The 13826-nt window shown below is 38.3% G+C and overlaps 2 protein-coding genes across 5 annotated transcripts in view; one reads left to right on the top strand and one right to left on the bottom strand.

Moving 5' to 3' along the window:
- Positions 1-4712, bottom strand: part of FILIP1L (filamin A interacting protein 1 like) — a 52924-nt gene extending 48212 nt beyond the window's left edge. Inside the window, exon 1 of the mRNA XM_047874535.1 lies at positions 4588-4712. The gene's annotated coding sequence lies outside the window, so the exon portion shown is untranslated. The remainder of the gene's footprint in view (positions 1-4587) is intronic.
- CMSS1 (cms1 ribosomal small subunit homolog) overlaps positions 1-13826 on the top strand; it is a 383129-nt gene that overhangs the window by 55038 nt on the left and 314265 nt on the right. The gene's annotated exons all lie outside the window — the stretch shown is intronic.

Raw genomic sequence — 13826 nt, 5'->3', positions numbered from 1 at the left:
AGATAGTGGCAGAGATTTGTTTTGGGCCCCTGAACAGAATCTCAAAGAAGGGGCCTTTCCTAGCCCATGGTTTTCTTACCAAGTAAGGAGCTTCTAGGTTGTAATTTATTTGTTGGTACATTTATTCAGCACCTTCTTGTCCCAGGGACATGCTTACTAACTATAGCGAGGTACTTTGCCAGGCACTAGGAATAAAGTTGGTTGCAAAATTGACCCTCAGGGAGTTTACAGTCCAGGAGAAAGACAATAAACAAATAAGCAGTTAATGTGTAATTTAGTGTCATGTAGCAGTGCACTGTGTGAAGGAAAGTAAAGCAGGGTAAGTATCACCAGGAGCTTACAGCCTTCATTAGTTACTTCCTCTGCAGTTTTCAGGGAAGTTCTCAGTTGTTTTAAAGATACTGGGTCATTGTGAGTTTTGAATGGGACCCTGCTAGCTAGGGAGGTCTGGAGAGTGTTGAATACTTAGTTGGAAGATGCTGAGAAGAGGTCAGTTGTCAAATTAGTGGTTCGGACCTAAATGTCTTTGACATAGAGCATATATACATTCTTCCTAGGGAACCACTCAACTTTTAAGCAGAGTGAGCTTTGCCACCCAGAGGACCTTTAAGTACAGTTATTATTTGTTTCCTTTGTCTTTCTTTTATCACCCCCCTCCGTTGTAGTAGCCTGGTTTAACTATTGGTTTTTACCTCCCTCCTTTGCCTTGCCTTCTTACTACTTATACTCATTAACAAGAACTTTGAACCTTTCTGCTTTCTTTTTTAATGGATTTTGTATCCAAATTAACACCTCTAGTGCCAGGGCTTCTTCTGGGGCTTCTGCCTTCATCTCTTCCTAGCACTAATTTAAGGGGAAACCAAAAGCTATAGCCCAAGAATGCAGGGGGCCCTGGCTCTGCCTCTGAGTAATTTTGTGTCTCTGAGCCAAGTCATGCTGTGAACATCAGTTTCTTCTGTAAGGTGAGGCATTTGGATCAGATGGCCTCCAAGGCCTCTTCTAGCTATAAAGCTCTGTGGATATTCCTTGCCAGAGAGAGAGAGAGAGAGCGCGCGCGCACTTCTCTGGGCCCTAGGGCATCCCATTGTTCGTATGAAAAATCTTATGATCAAGTTTCTTCTCAAATTCCCATCTATGGAGTTGTGTGTTTGCTATTCTGATGTAAGATGTGATCTCTTTTACTGATAAAACTGTCCTTTAGGCTAGAATCAGTAGTTACAGACAAAAACAAGAAGGTGAGTTTATGTCTGGCTACACCTTTACCTGCCTTAATGGTACACTTACATACCTATGGCTCTACATACCTTCTTATCCACATACCCCGCCCACCCCCCCACCCCCCGTACCCCCCCCCCCCACAATTCCTCAAGCTTGTCATTAAAAAATAATAGTGTCTTTAAGAGTTAATCTTATTTTGGGACCAATAGGGAATTGGAATGTGAGGATGGTCTAAATGGAGAAAGAACACTGCTAATGTGTTATTCTGTTCTTGGGCTCAGAATTAAAAGTGCTGCTGTCGTATCTTAATGTGCTCAAGCTTCTGAGAGAAAAAGCATGAAAAGGGAATGCTTCTCCATATCTGAAAAAGAACCAAGGGACTTTCCTTGGAGAGCCTTCCCACTTTTGTTTTTCTCAGCTTTTCCAGTCAGAGGTAATGTCAGAATAGAAGAAAGCCAGGGGAGAGATAATTTTAACTCTGCTTTTTAAGAAAAAGAAGGATGCAGGAGGGCTTACAACAGTGTTGGTGATGATCTGCTAGGAATTAGTGCATCTAACATTCAAAGTAGAAACTGACCCAGCACATATTAAACATAAGTGATGGGGTTGGTGGGCCCATAAATACTGTAGTGGTGGCAGAAGCAGCCACAGAAGAATTTCTTTGAAAGTGTGTGATGCTGGCTGCATATGCAGTGTCCCTTCATCTTTAAATCCTTATTTAAAACATAATTTACAGAAACTAAACAATCAGATTAAATTGAAGCTACATCCATAGTCAAAAACAAATTAAATAAACTTTTAAAAAAAGTTAAAATTAATGATACACCCAAGAGGATAAGGTAGGATGTGTTAAATTTTTCAGAGATAATGACTGGCTGTGTGAACAACAGATTTCAGTACACGAAGCAGGTTGAGACCAATATTGGTTTACATCACATATTATGCCACAATATCCAGTCTTTTATAAACAGTCCTCTTCCTGCTCCCGCCTTCCTTTTCCCCTCAAATAGGGGGCTGTATTTTTTTCTCTGTTCACCTTGTAAAAGCATTCACTTTGCTCTGAAGCATTAGATATGGACAGAACATGACGTAAGAAGAAAATGGAATTTTATTCTTGGTGCTCCATTTTCACTTTTTACCTCAAAATCCATTTATTACCAAAGTCATTTTGTGGGGGAGGAAGGTGAGACAGAGAAACCTAAAACAAAGTTCACAGCCTTTTGAGAAGGCAAATTTATGGGAATTGCAAGTAGACTTGAAAATAAAGTTCAAAGCTTGGTTTGTGTTTTCATATTGCCTCTTTCTATAGATTCCCTCACAGCATTAGGAAAATATAACAAAAATACAAGTGCTTCACATTTAAGGTCAATTGCCATAAAAGGCAAATGAATTTATTAAGCATAAAATTTGTATGTGCTTTATTTAGAAATGTAAAAATTTATATTCCATCTATCTAAAACATTTTTTCCATCATATAGATTGTCCCTAGGACTAATAAATGCTCATTCAGAGAGTCCACTGTGTGATAATGTATCCACAACAAATCTTGTTTAACTTTCAGTTTTAAAAGGGGTCTCAATGGATGATTTGTTTTTGAACCATGCTTTATAGTTAGTAAATGGAAAAAAAGTGTGGAATATTGGAGTGTGTCATTTGCAGAGTAAAAAGTGGTGCTTGCCTTTTGTAAAAAAAAAATAATAATAATAATAATAAAATAAAATGCAGACCCTGGGAAACACAGCTGTTAGAGATTTAATAGAGGTTATGATTTTCAACAGATGAGCTATAGTTTATGGTACAGATGGCACTTTGGGTATAGCTGAAACAGTAATTGATGGTTTCTGTTTCCCTCCTCCTCTATCAGATTCAAAAGAGTGGAATACCTTTTTACCAAAGGAAGAATTTTTCCGTTTCCAATTACAGCCTATATGAAATAAACAACTTTTCTGTGCATATTTTGTACTTCTCCACAATGACCTGGGTGTTGGCCCCTCTTTCTTATGGTAGGCTTCCCTAGATTTAAAATAATAGTTTTGGAGAAATCCTACTTTTCAGTACTAACCTGCAGTTCATATAGCCTATCTTCAAACCAAATAACATATAATTTTTCTTTTAGAATACTAAAACCAAAATCTTGCATTGCTGCAAACAAAATTAGCAAACTAAACAGAACTATGAAGCAAAAGTAGTAGGCACCAATATTATATGCTTTAAAATACTCAACCACAGGAATTACTAGAAACAAAGATAAATCCCCAATCTGGGGCATATTAAACAAATGCTGTTTCAAATGATAAATAAAATATAGATGCTATTTCAAAAGAAAAATAATTGTCAGACATTTAAGTTTTATTTTAAAATGTATGTTCAGACCAAATACAGTTTGAGTGATACATGATTTTTTAATTTCCTATTCCAGTGTTTTAAATGTGACATAGTGTATTTTATTTTTAACTCTTCTGCTAATTTTTATTCTGAAATGTGAAAACATGTAGATTTTCATCCAGGTGTTCAATTATCAGACAGTAAAAGTTCATTTATAGCAATAACCTATTCAGGGTTCAGATGTAAGTTCAAAATGCCACTGATTAACAAAATTCTTCTAGAGGCTTTACCTTTTAAATTCGTGTTTCTACATAACACAACAAACTGTGTACAGAAATTTTACTCTAGAGAAGCCAGCGTTATCTTTTTCAGTTTGTCATTTATCCATTTACTGGAGTTGAAGTAAAAAGTTGGAACTTAAAATCATGAGTTACGTCTGACACAGACTGCCATATGCTTTTGCTCGTAAGATTTTTTTGAAGCTTAAAAAGGTCAACTTTGTAAGTTAGAGTCCTCCTAATTACAAGCTATATTTCTAACAGGGATTTTCTGGTGTTTTGTATGAAGATTCACAAAGGGGAGGGGGTGAGAAACGGCACTAATAAATCCACTACCATGTGGCAGTGTTTCGCACTCTGCTCTTGTCAGACATAAGGGAATTTAAGTCCGAGGAGAGAGAAGATCAGGAGATAGAGTTGTGGTATTACAATGTACTCCCTCCCCCCTCCCGCCCCCGCCCCCATTCCCAAAGATTTCTCCATACAGGCAGGATTCGGTGTGCGGCTCGCTTGGAGAATGTAATATATACTCATTCCCCAGCTCTCCTCATTTAAAATCAAATCTGAAATCCGTTTTCTCGGTGTGAGTAAACTTTCTAAGTTTTGTGTGAGTTTTAAAAGGTTTTGAACCCAGAGTTCATTGGACGCGCTTTTCGAAACCTGTCTGCAGTTCGTGATGCTGGTAACTTTAAAAGCCACCTACAGTCAGCCTGGCTGTCTGACAGCAGTGCCCCTTGCTGGAGCGGAGCGGCTCTCCCGGGCTTACCTGAGCTGCCTGCGCCGGGGCCGGGCGGGGGGCCGGGAGGGGGCCGCTGTCTGGCGGCGCTGCGAGCGGGCTGTGCGCGCTCCGGGAGTCGCCCGAACAATGCGAGCGGGGCGCCGAGCGCGCCCGGCCTAAGGGCGTTACGTCACTGCGCTGCCTTATAAGGCGCTTCGCATGTGCGGCGCGGGCGGCGGGGGCGCCGGTGACAACCAGATCCGCGGCGGCGGCGGCGGCGGCGGCGGCGCGGCAGCAATGCGCCTCAGCTCCGCTGACGCTCCGACCGTGTGAACGGACTGTCGGTCCCCGGCTCCCGGAGGAGCGGAGTGGGCGGCGGGCCCGGGACGCCGGCGCCCTCCTGCCTGGCTAACCAAGTCATTGGGGGTCATGGTCGATCCGCTAGTAACTTTGCTCCCTCCGGGGCTTTAAAGCTTCTGTTATTGCCTCAGATTCTTAAATGCACATCCTGTTATTCTTATTTAAACTTTTGTAAATACATTTTTGTTACATTTGTTTTTTGGTTGCTGGGGGGAGGTAGGAGAGGGAGCCAGAAGTTTTGTTGGTTTTTTTGGTTTTTTTTGAGACATCTCGAGGTGATTTAGACTTCAAACCTTCTCCTTCCTTTTTGTAAAGAGTAGGGGTCCTCAGAGGATAGTATTTTATTTCCTGATGATGTAACTACCAAACAATTCTTGAAGTGATGATGGGAAGGCCAGATGAAATCTTTTTTTTTGTTCAGTGTTTTTCCTGAAAGAACCTCCTAGTGCCTCATTTCTGCATGCCTGTGTTTAACGAAAGTAGTTAAAACTAATCAGTTTATTTGGCAGAGAAAAATATTTATTAAAAGTAAAGATAAATGTGTTGTGCTGTACTTTCAAGACAAAGTATAAAAATAGAACTTTAGAACAAGTTTTCAGCCATTTGTTCCCTGCCACCAGCAAACAAAATAAAGACAAGAGAAGAAAAAAGAAACTGACCAAATATGACCGAATTAAGCACGTTACCTAGTGTGGGGCAGATTTTACTTTTATAAATTCTTTTTCTGGGAAATGAGAATTATGTTCCCAATTATTTTGCACACCAATAAGAGAAGTAATCTCTGAAAGCCCTAGCCAATTATATGAATCTGCTAAGTAAATTAGGGATGTGGCTGTCTTATTTGCAAGCTTCAAATGAATTGAGTAAAATTTTGAGTCTATTTAACTCTTTTTAAATAAACAGTAAAATAGGATTGTTTCCTGTTATGGCATACATATGTCTATAGAATTATTTGTCAAACAGGAGTAATGAAAATAGCTTGTATCTTTTCCTTAGTTTGGAGTAGAGAATGCCTGGTTGCATAGAATGTATAGTTAGTGAAAACGGTGAAAAAAGATACAGGGCACAGAATGTGTGTCATCTTTGTTAAACTGTGGGCTCACTTTAATAGTTCTTCTAGATCACTCTGCCTACAGAGAAGCCTGTTAAACTACTCCTGCTTTTTATATATACTGTTTTGAGAAGCTAATGACCATGCCCTTCAGCTGAGCTTAAAATTCAATATTTGATTTGTATTTTCATATTAACATTTTAGATAGTGGTTTGTGAGTTTTGTTACTCGACCTTATAGTTGTGAAGTGTTTTGAATCTTTTTAGTCTCCTGTGCTTGCCTTGTACTTATTAACCATGTTTTTGAGACTTTTATGCTAGATTTGATTTATTTCAAATGAGATAAAATGACTGCTGTGAAAGTCGCATAAACACCTGAATCTCAGTTGCAGACTACTAACATAAAAGATCTTTACCCAAAGCCAGCATTTTTGTAACTGATTTTGCCCCCTTTCCCTTCATAGGTACAGAGGTTTCCTAACATTGGACACCATCTTTTATTTCTTTCCCACATTTTTTATACTCATGTTTTGCATTTATTTTCATATTTTTGACTTCCCACTTCCCCTATAAAATCTGTCAGCATTATTTCCTCCTTTTCTTGAGCTGCAGTAGCTGAAGAACAGAGAAGTTAAGTGGATATAAGACTTGCCTCTGGTTATGAAGCCAGGGAAGAGAGGATCAGGACTTCTCCTCTTTGTGTGCCTTGCCTGGTGCCCTGTTACTTTCTGAAGCAGTGATCTCTGACCCAGCTATGACTCAGCATTCCGGCTGAGATCATGGTATAGACCCATTCTCTTCAGGAACCAATAATAACATTTGTTGAGCTTTTAGTTCATGCTAGTCACCATGCTTAGTGTTCTACATGCACTCCATCATTTAATTTGCATAACACATCGTAAGGTGGTATTATTCATACTTTTCAGATGAAGAAACACATTTGGAAGAGTAAAATGGCTTGACCAAAGTCAGACGGCTATTAAAGTAACAAATGCAGAGATTTGAACCAGTGTTTATATATACAGCCTTAGTCTCCTCTTAATGGTTTGCTCAGAATCTCTCAGAAGTGTTGGTAAAGAAGTGTTCAGATTTAACTGAGAAGTTTCTGTGTTTCCAGACTGAATGTTAAACTAGGAAAACCAAAACTGACCTTTGCAGCCCGCCCCCCCCCCTCCCCACCAGAACCACCCTAATTATGCACTGAATAACCCTAGGGAAGTCATTCACATTGGAAATATCATGGATTTGCATATTTATTAAGACAACATTTTCGAGGATGTTGACAAGTCTTGTTCTAATAAAATCAGAATATTATGACATTTTTGCTACAGATGAAAGTCCAGGGTCTTGAGTAGGAGGGTATCTTTATCAAACTGATTCGAGAACCCTGGGTCTTGTATTGCTAACTCCAGCCAGCCATTAGTAATGTACTCCACTGGCCACATGAATCGACAAGTAGACTTTTATTTCCCTCTCCTTTCCTATGAACATTCTCTTTGAGATGTAGTTTTTGTTTTCTTGGCTTCTGACGTGTATTCATTATCAAAAGAATAGTGTTGTGAGCACGGTGCCTCAGTCTTGGCTAAGAAAACTTTTACTTTTTTCACTGAAAAATTTCCTGCCCAGTTGCTGTGTGACCCTTCTCATTTTATAAGGCAGAATTTCCTACAAATAAGTATAGCTACAAATTAAAGTCATTTCTATAATAAGTAATTTAAATTTATGATCTAAATCAGCAGTAGCTTTAAGTTGTGATTTGGAAAGGGTAGAAAGGAATTTTTCTACCGATCTAATTGCTTTCTAATGAGGAAGAGGGGTTTGTAGGCAGCAAGGGTGGAAACTAGGATGTATCAATTCAGTTGAACTGTATGAATCACCTTGTTAGATAGTCAAAAACAGTTCAGTATCAGCAATTTCCCCTGGTTCAAGCTAATGCCAGGAGTTTAATACAGTGACCACGGCAACCGATGTTATTAGCAATGTCCACAAATGTTTAAAAATACCATTAATGTGTTACTAAGCATGTCAAATCCAGTTTCTCTTTGTGAAATCACTACTCTTACTTTCTTTCATGTCTTATCTCCCTGCCTTTGTTTCTACTTGTGACTGGTGAAGTCTTCTAGTCATCCAAATAAGTGCAAGAGAAGCAGTATTCATAATGCACCTTTCTTACAGCTGCCCATAATTTTCATTACTGCTTCTTTCATCAGTTAAGGGGTCACTGCACTTTTGGAATCTGTGGGATGGTAACATTAACTTTGAATGTGATATGTTTGCTCTTTTGCCTCCTCTATAAAATAGTATACATGGAAACATTGTAACATACAAAGAAAAACAACAATTCTTATCACAGGCATTGTTCTGTATGAGAAGCTGAGTATAGTGGACACAGATCCAGGATGGCATGAGATGGAGGCAGAGTTCTGTGGTTTTACATTGCATTAGGCTGCAGTTGGATTGGCCAGAGTGTGACCCTTTTGCACTAAAGTATTTCTGTCTCAGGGAACATTCTGACACCTCACTGGCAGGCTTCTTGCAAAGCAGCTTTGTCTCTGAGCATTGGGCTAGCCTGCCATGTATCTGGTGCTGATCTCTCCTCTGCTGCTGTACAACCTCAGAGGAATGGATTGAGCACCACAAGTGGGCAGCTGTAGAATGTAAAGCCAAAAGGGAAGTTTGAGGGCAAAAGCACCTTCTCTCCATGCCAAGAGCAATCAGTTTTCTTTCTTCTTCTTCTCCTTCTTCTTCTTCTTCTTCTTCTTCTTCTTCTTCTTCTTCTTCTTTAAATAGCATTTTATTTTTTCAGTATGCTCCATGCCCATCGTGGGGCTTGAAATCACAACCCTGAGATCAGAGTTGCACATTCTATCCACTGAGCCAACCAACCACCCTGAACAATTAGTTTTGTAACTGACCTGTTCCTTTCCCTCTTCTTCCTATTCCCCAGGTGTCTTTTGACTAGTTATGTACACATAAGTGCCCACAAAAAATATACCACATCCCCAGGCAGCAAGCACTTGCACTGTGTGCCTATGGCCCTTCACAAATAGTTAATGGGCTACAGTGAACCTGGATTTACAGCGAGACCCTCTCATTCTTATCTACAACCCAGATCTCCTGTCCTCCATAGTCCTTGAAGTTTCCAGAGGCTCTTCAACTATTCCTGTTCATACTTTAGCTGACTTTGATTTTATAACAGGGATTTATACCCTTGAAAGCAAACTCAGGCTGATTATAGTAACAATGTCAGTGGTAATACAGTAGTAATGTTAGGGCATGGGAAGCCTGTTAGTAACATGATTTTCTGTGGCTTTAAACATTAATTTTAAAACAGTTCAGTGCCCATGATAATTTGGAAAATGCAGAAAACTAGAAAAGACATTTTACATCAAGTCATACCACATGAATAGTGCCAACTATTAACAATTTGATGTACAGTTGACCCTTAAACACAGGTTTGAACTGCATAGGTCTACTTATATGCAGACTTTTTACAGTGTAGTCCTATAAACGTATTATTCTATTGATTTTCTTAATATTTTTTCTCTAGTATACTTTATTGTAAGAATACAGTATATAATACATATACAAAATATGTGTTAATTATATTATTAGTAAGGCCTCTGTTCAACAGCAAATTATTAGTAGTTTTTTTGGGGGGAGGCAAATTTGTACACAGATTTTTGACTGCACAGGGCTTGGTGCCCCTGATCCCCACATTGTTCAAGAGTCAACCACTCTATGTTTCCTTTTAGTCTTTTTATAAACATTTGTAAAACATCTTTGTTTTTACACTGTGGGCCATATGTGTGTATTGTGTCTTTTTATCATTATTTATATATTTTAATCATGTTCATTGCTTTTCTGTAGATAGTGGGTCCTTTAAAAGCATATATTTGCATATTTTCTCTAGAAATGATACTCGTAAAACCAACCACTGCCTGCTGTCCCACTGACAGTGCTGTAGTTTTTGTTCTTCAACAAGTGACACAACACAGTCTACATTTAAGAGATAATCTCCTGTTGATCCAGGGACCTCCTGTTCTTGGTTTACGTGGGATACTATGAGTTGGTTTTGGGACTCCAGTGAGCGTGCTGATAGGTGAGCAGAATGACTTGAGGAGAAAGAAGAATTGATAAGATGACGCCACCATAAGATTATTAAATGGGAAGCTGGAAAAGCCTGCTATTTAGGTCCAGTTCATTTGCTTATTTATTTCTGCAAACAGTTTGTGTTTCCTTGGTAACTAATAATAGTTTTGAGAAACTGTTGAACTCACAAGTATTACTGCAAGAGTAAAAAAATCCTCGAATCACAGAAATTAGAGACAGAAAAGACCTATTAGGTCATCTTTTTTGTCCCTTGCCAGTACAGATTGTTCTCAGTGCTTTGTCCAGTCCCTCTTTAAAGAGACCTTGTCAAAAAGTTTTACCCCATATCTTTTTTAAGTAGTGCATTTTTAAAGAAAATAGTCAACAGAATATAGTTGTGGACTTTGATTTCAGGCTAAATATTTGTAGAGAAAGATCTCTGGGTTCAAAGTACAGTTGAACAGGTTTTATTAGTTGGAAGTCATTGGTATAGTTTAGGATGTCATTGGAATAGTTGGCTAAGGGTAAAAAACAGCTGGGTAAGTTACTTTATGTGCTTTCTTTTATCATCGGAAACTCAATTATAGAAAAACAGGATAAACTTTTAATCATATAAACTCAGTGAAATGGGTCTAGAAGGCCTGAGGAAATAAAGTGTTTAGGAAGTAAAGTTAGAGTAATGGTTCATTCTAAGATTAGATTTATGAAAGAGACATCCTGTAATCTCCCTACTGTCCCCAATTCTGCTTTGTCCTTTATTTACAGTTAATTATTGCTTGATGTGAAGATGGCTTTCAGTTGTAAAATCCCCTCCCTCAGTCAAATAACTTCTTCCAAACCCCAGAAGGACAGCATAAAACTGTCTCATAGAGCAGTCAGTGGTGGTGTTACAGACTAAATGCTTCAATTCCCTATATTATAATTAAAGATGTCTTCACTGGGAAAAATGATGAACAAATTAAGAAATGTGCTTTGAGTTTTATTTTGAAGAGTGATCATTTCATTAAATCACATTTTAGAGTATAAAAGACCTTACAAAATATCTACTCTATTTATTGCCATCCCTTGTTCCCCCTTTTTAAATAGATGAGATAATTGGACCTCAGAGAAGTTAAAGGACTTGTCCTGAGGTCAAAAGCAAATTGGTGACCCAGCCACTATGTTTTATGGGCCTGCATATCTCTTTTTCGGAAACATGAAAAATCAAAAATGGCTTAATTAAATAATGTCATTAGAACTGTCAGAAAGAATATATCTGAAATTATAATTAAAGTTAGAATAATTTATCTAGGTCTGTAGTAACTACAGAAAAAAAATGCAATATTTTTGTTCCATTTCTTTTAAATTGAAGATCTCTGTATTGCTGGTAATCGAGTCAAGCCACTAATATAGGCCATGGATTGACAACTCCAGCCAAAAATTTAATGGAGCAATCTGAACTTTTAATATTAATTCTGTTCTGTCATTTAACACCATTGTCTTGCATGCTTGCCAAATGGTCATTCAGTACATGAGAAATGCTGTTGTCATTAGTTAGTGCTGAATAGCTCCAGGGATTTTTTACTCCCCCAACAAGTCCATTCCATTCCAAACTGAAAACTGCCTTCCTCTCACTTCTACTGACTATTCCTGGTCTTTCTAGGGAGTTATATTGAATAAATCCATTGCTTTGACATGACAGTTTTTTAAATATTTGAAGACAGCTTGTCCTGAATCTTAAACTATTTGTATTTTTATAATTTGAGCCTTTTCATACCCTGTTTCTAAACGTTTGTGCTCAGAATGAACAAATTACTTCAGTATATCAGGATTATCTTCCCCTTTACAGACTTTGTAAAGTCTTTTGTATGTGTGTGTAAACATAAATTTTCCTAGCATTTCAGGTAACCACATCAGACTGCTATGTCATTGTGCTTACTGATCACCAGCCTCCTACTGATCAACTACATACCTATGTATTTTCATCATGTACTGCTTCTATAATACAGGTTAATCCTTTCTATCCTATGCTGGTTTTGTTTATATTACATCTTTGTTACAATAACAACAATAATAGACGACACATTTAATGTTTAATGGATGCCATGTAATATATGCTTTACATATAATATCAGCTTCGATCCACATAATGACTCTGTGGGAAACACAACCGAGGAACAGAGAGATTAAGTAACCTGTACAAGATCACAGAGCTAGTAAATGGTGGCACCAGGTTTTGAGTGGCAGAGAGACTTCAGCAACCTCTGGTAGAAATCATACTCAGTGTTTTGTAGTAGGATTTGGACATAGGGGATAAACATAGAGGCATATAACTTTGTATCTCTCTTATCTGCCATCTAGTTCATTGGGCTTGCACTAAGTGATGATAGAGTGAGAATAGATCTTGGAGAGAATCTGCTTCCCTCATCTTACAGTTTACATTACTCCAGGGTAAGCTGTGCAGTATTCTGTTCAGGGATACACAGATAGGGCAGAGCTCAGGCCAGAATATGGTGCCTTTTCTACTATAGAACTCTGAAGTATTTCTGCTTTGTACAGTTTTTCTCTCTTATCTGCTCCTCTTTCCTCCCTCCCTTCTACCCTCCCTTCCTTCCTCCCTTCCTTCCTTCCTTCCTTCCTTCCTTCCTTCCTTCCTCTCTATTTATGGCACTATAAGTATTAAAACAACAATAACATTCATAGAAACCACATTGAAAATCCTATCACATCATGTTTTAAACTTTTTCATTTACTGCCAACTTCTGAATCTGTAAGTTCTTTATCTTTTTAGATTATGACATATATATATAAGACTTTTATTTAATATATTCTTAATCCTCTGATGTAAGTTTCACAGCTCAGGTATGCCACTTATATAAAGAAGATCCAGGGAACAGGAAGGGATGGGAAGGGAAAGGAATTGCTGTCATTTATTGAGAGCCTACTGTGTGCTAGTCACTCTGCCTTGCCCTCTGCCTTGATATCTCAACTCTCCTTCTTGCTTTTTGGGATTTGGTATGAGGGCTAACACAATATCACACACAACCTAAGGAATGAGGATTAATGGAAGAGAGTGTTCTGAATCCAGCAGGAAAAAGAGGTAATGATCATTCATTGCCTGACTACTTCCATTCATTGACTTTTAGCTTTTGATTCATTTTATGTGCCGTTTATTGCATAGCTCCATTGAGGCAAATATGTGTGCAAGATGCTATGGGATGCTATTTACAGTGATTTTGCCCTTGTACTTTTTCTTTTAATTATTTTTTAGTGTTTATTTTTGAGAGAGAGAGAGAGAGAGAGACAGAGCATGAGTGTGGGAGGAGCAGAGAGAGAGGGAGACACAAATCCGAAGCAGGCTCCAGGCTCAGAGCTGCCAGCACAGAGCCCAATGCGGGGCCTGAACCCACGAACTGTGAGATCATGACCTGAGCTGAAGTCAGACGCCTAACCGACTAAGCCACCCAAGCGCCCCTGTCCTTGTACTTTTAAATCAACTGAATACTGATTAAGTCTTGATCCAGAAACTTTTCTTACTTTCATTTATTCAAATTTCTTTAATTCTCCTGAAATTTGCTAAGCAAATTTCCCCTTGGAGTATATTAAACCATGCAAATGGGAAAAACTTTGTCATGATACTGCTTTGACAGCCCAAGAACTTGAGGAATAAAAACTTCGAGAGCAAAATCCCTTCTCAAACAGTCAACTGTGGCCTAACAGTGGCTTCTTGCCAAATCGTAACTTAAAAAAGTGCTGATTACTTTTTTTTTTTTTTAATTTTTTTTTTCAATGTTTATTTATTTTTG

Source organism: Prionailurus viverrinus, chromosome C2, assembly GCF_022837055.1.
Source record: "Prionailurus viverrinus isolate Anna chromosome C2, UM_Priviv_1.0, whole genome shotgun sequence".
NCBI lineage: Eukaryota > Metazoa > Chordata > Mammalia > Carnivora > Felidae > Prionailurus > Prionailurus viverrinus.
Note: the sequence above shows the minus strand (reverse complement) of the source record. Positions and strands in the feature narration are given on the sequence as shown.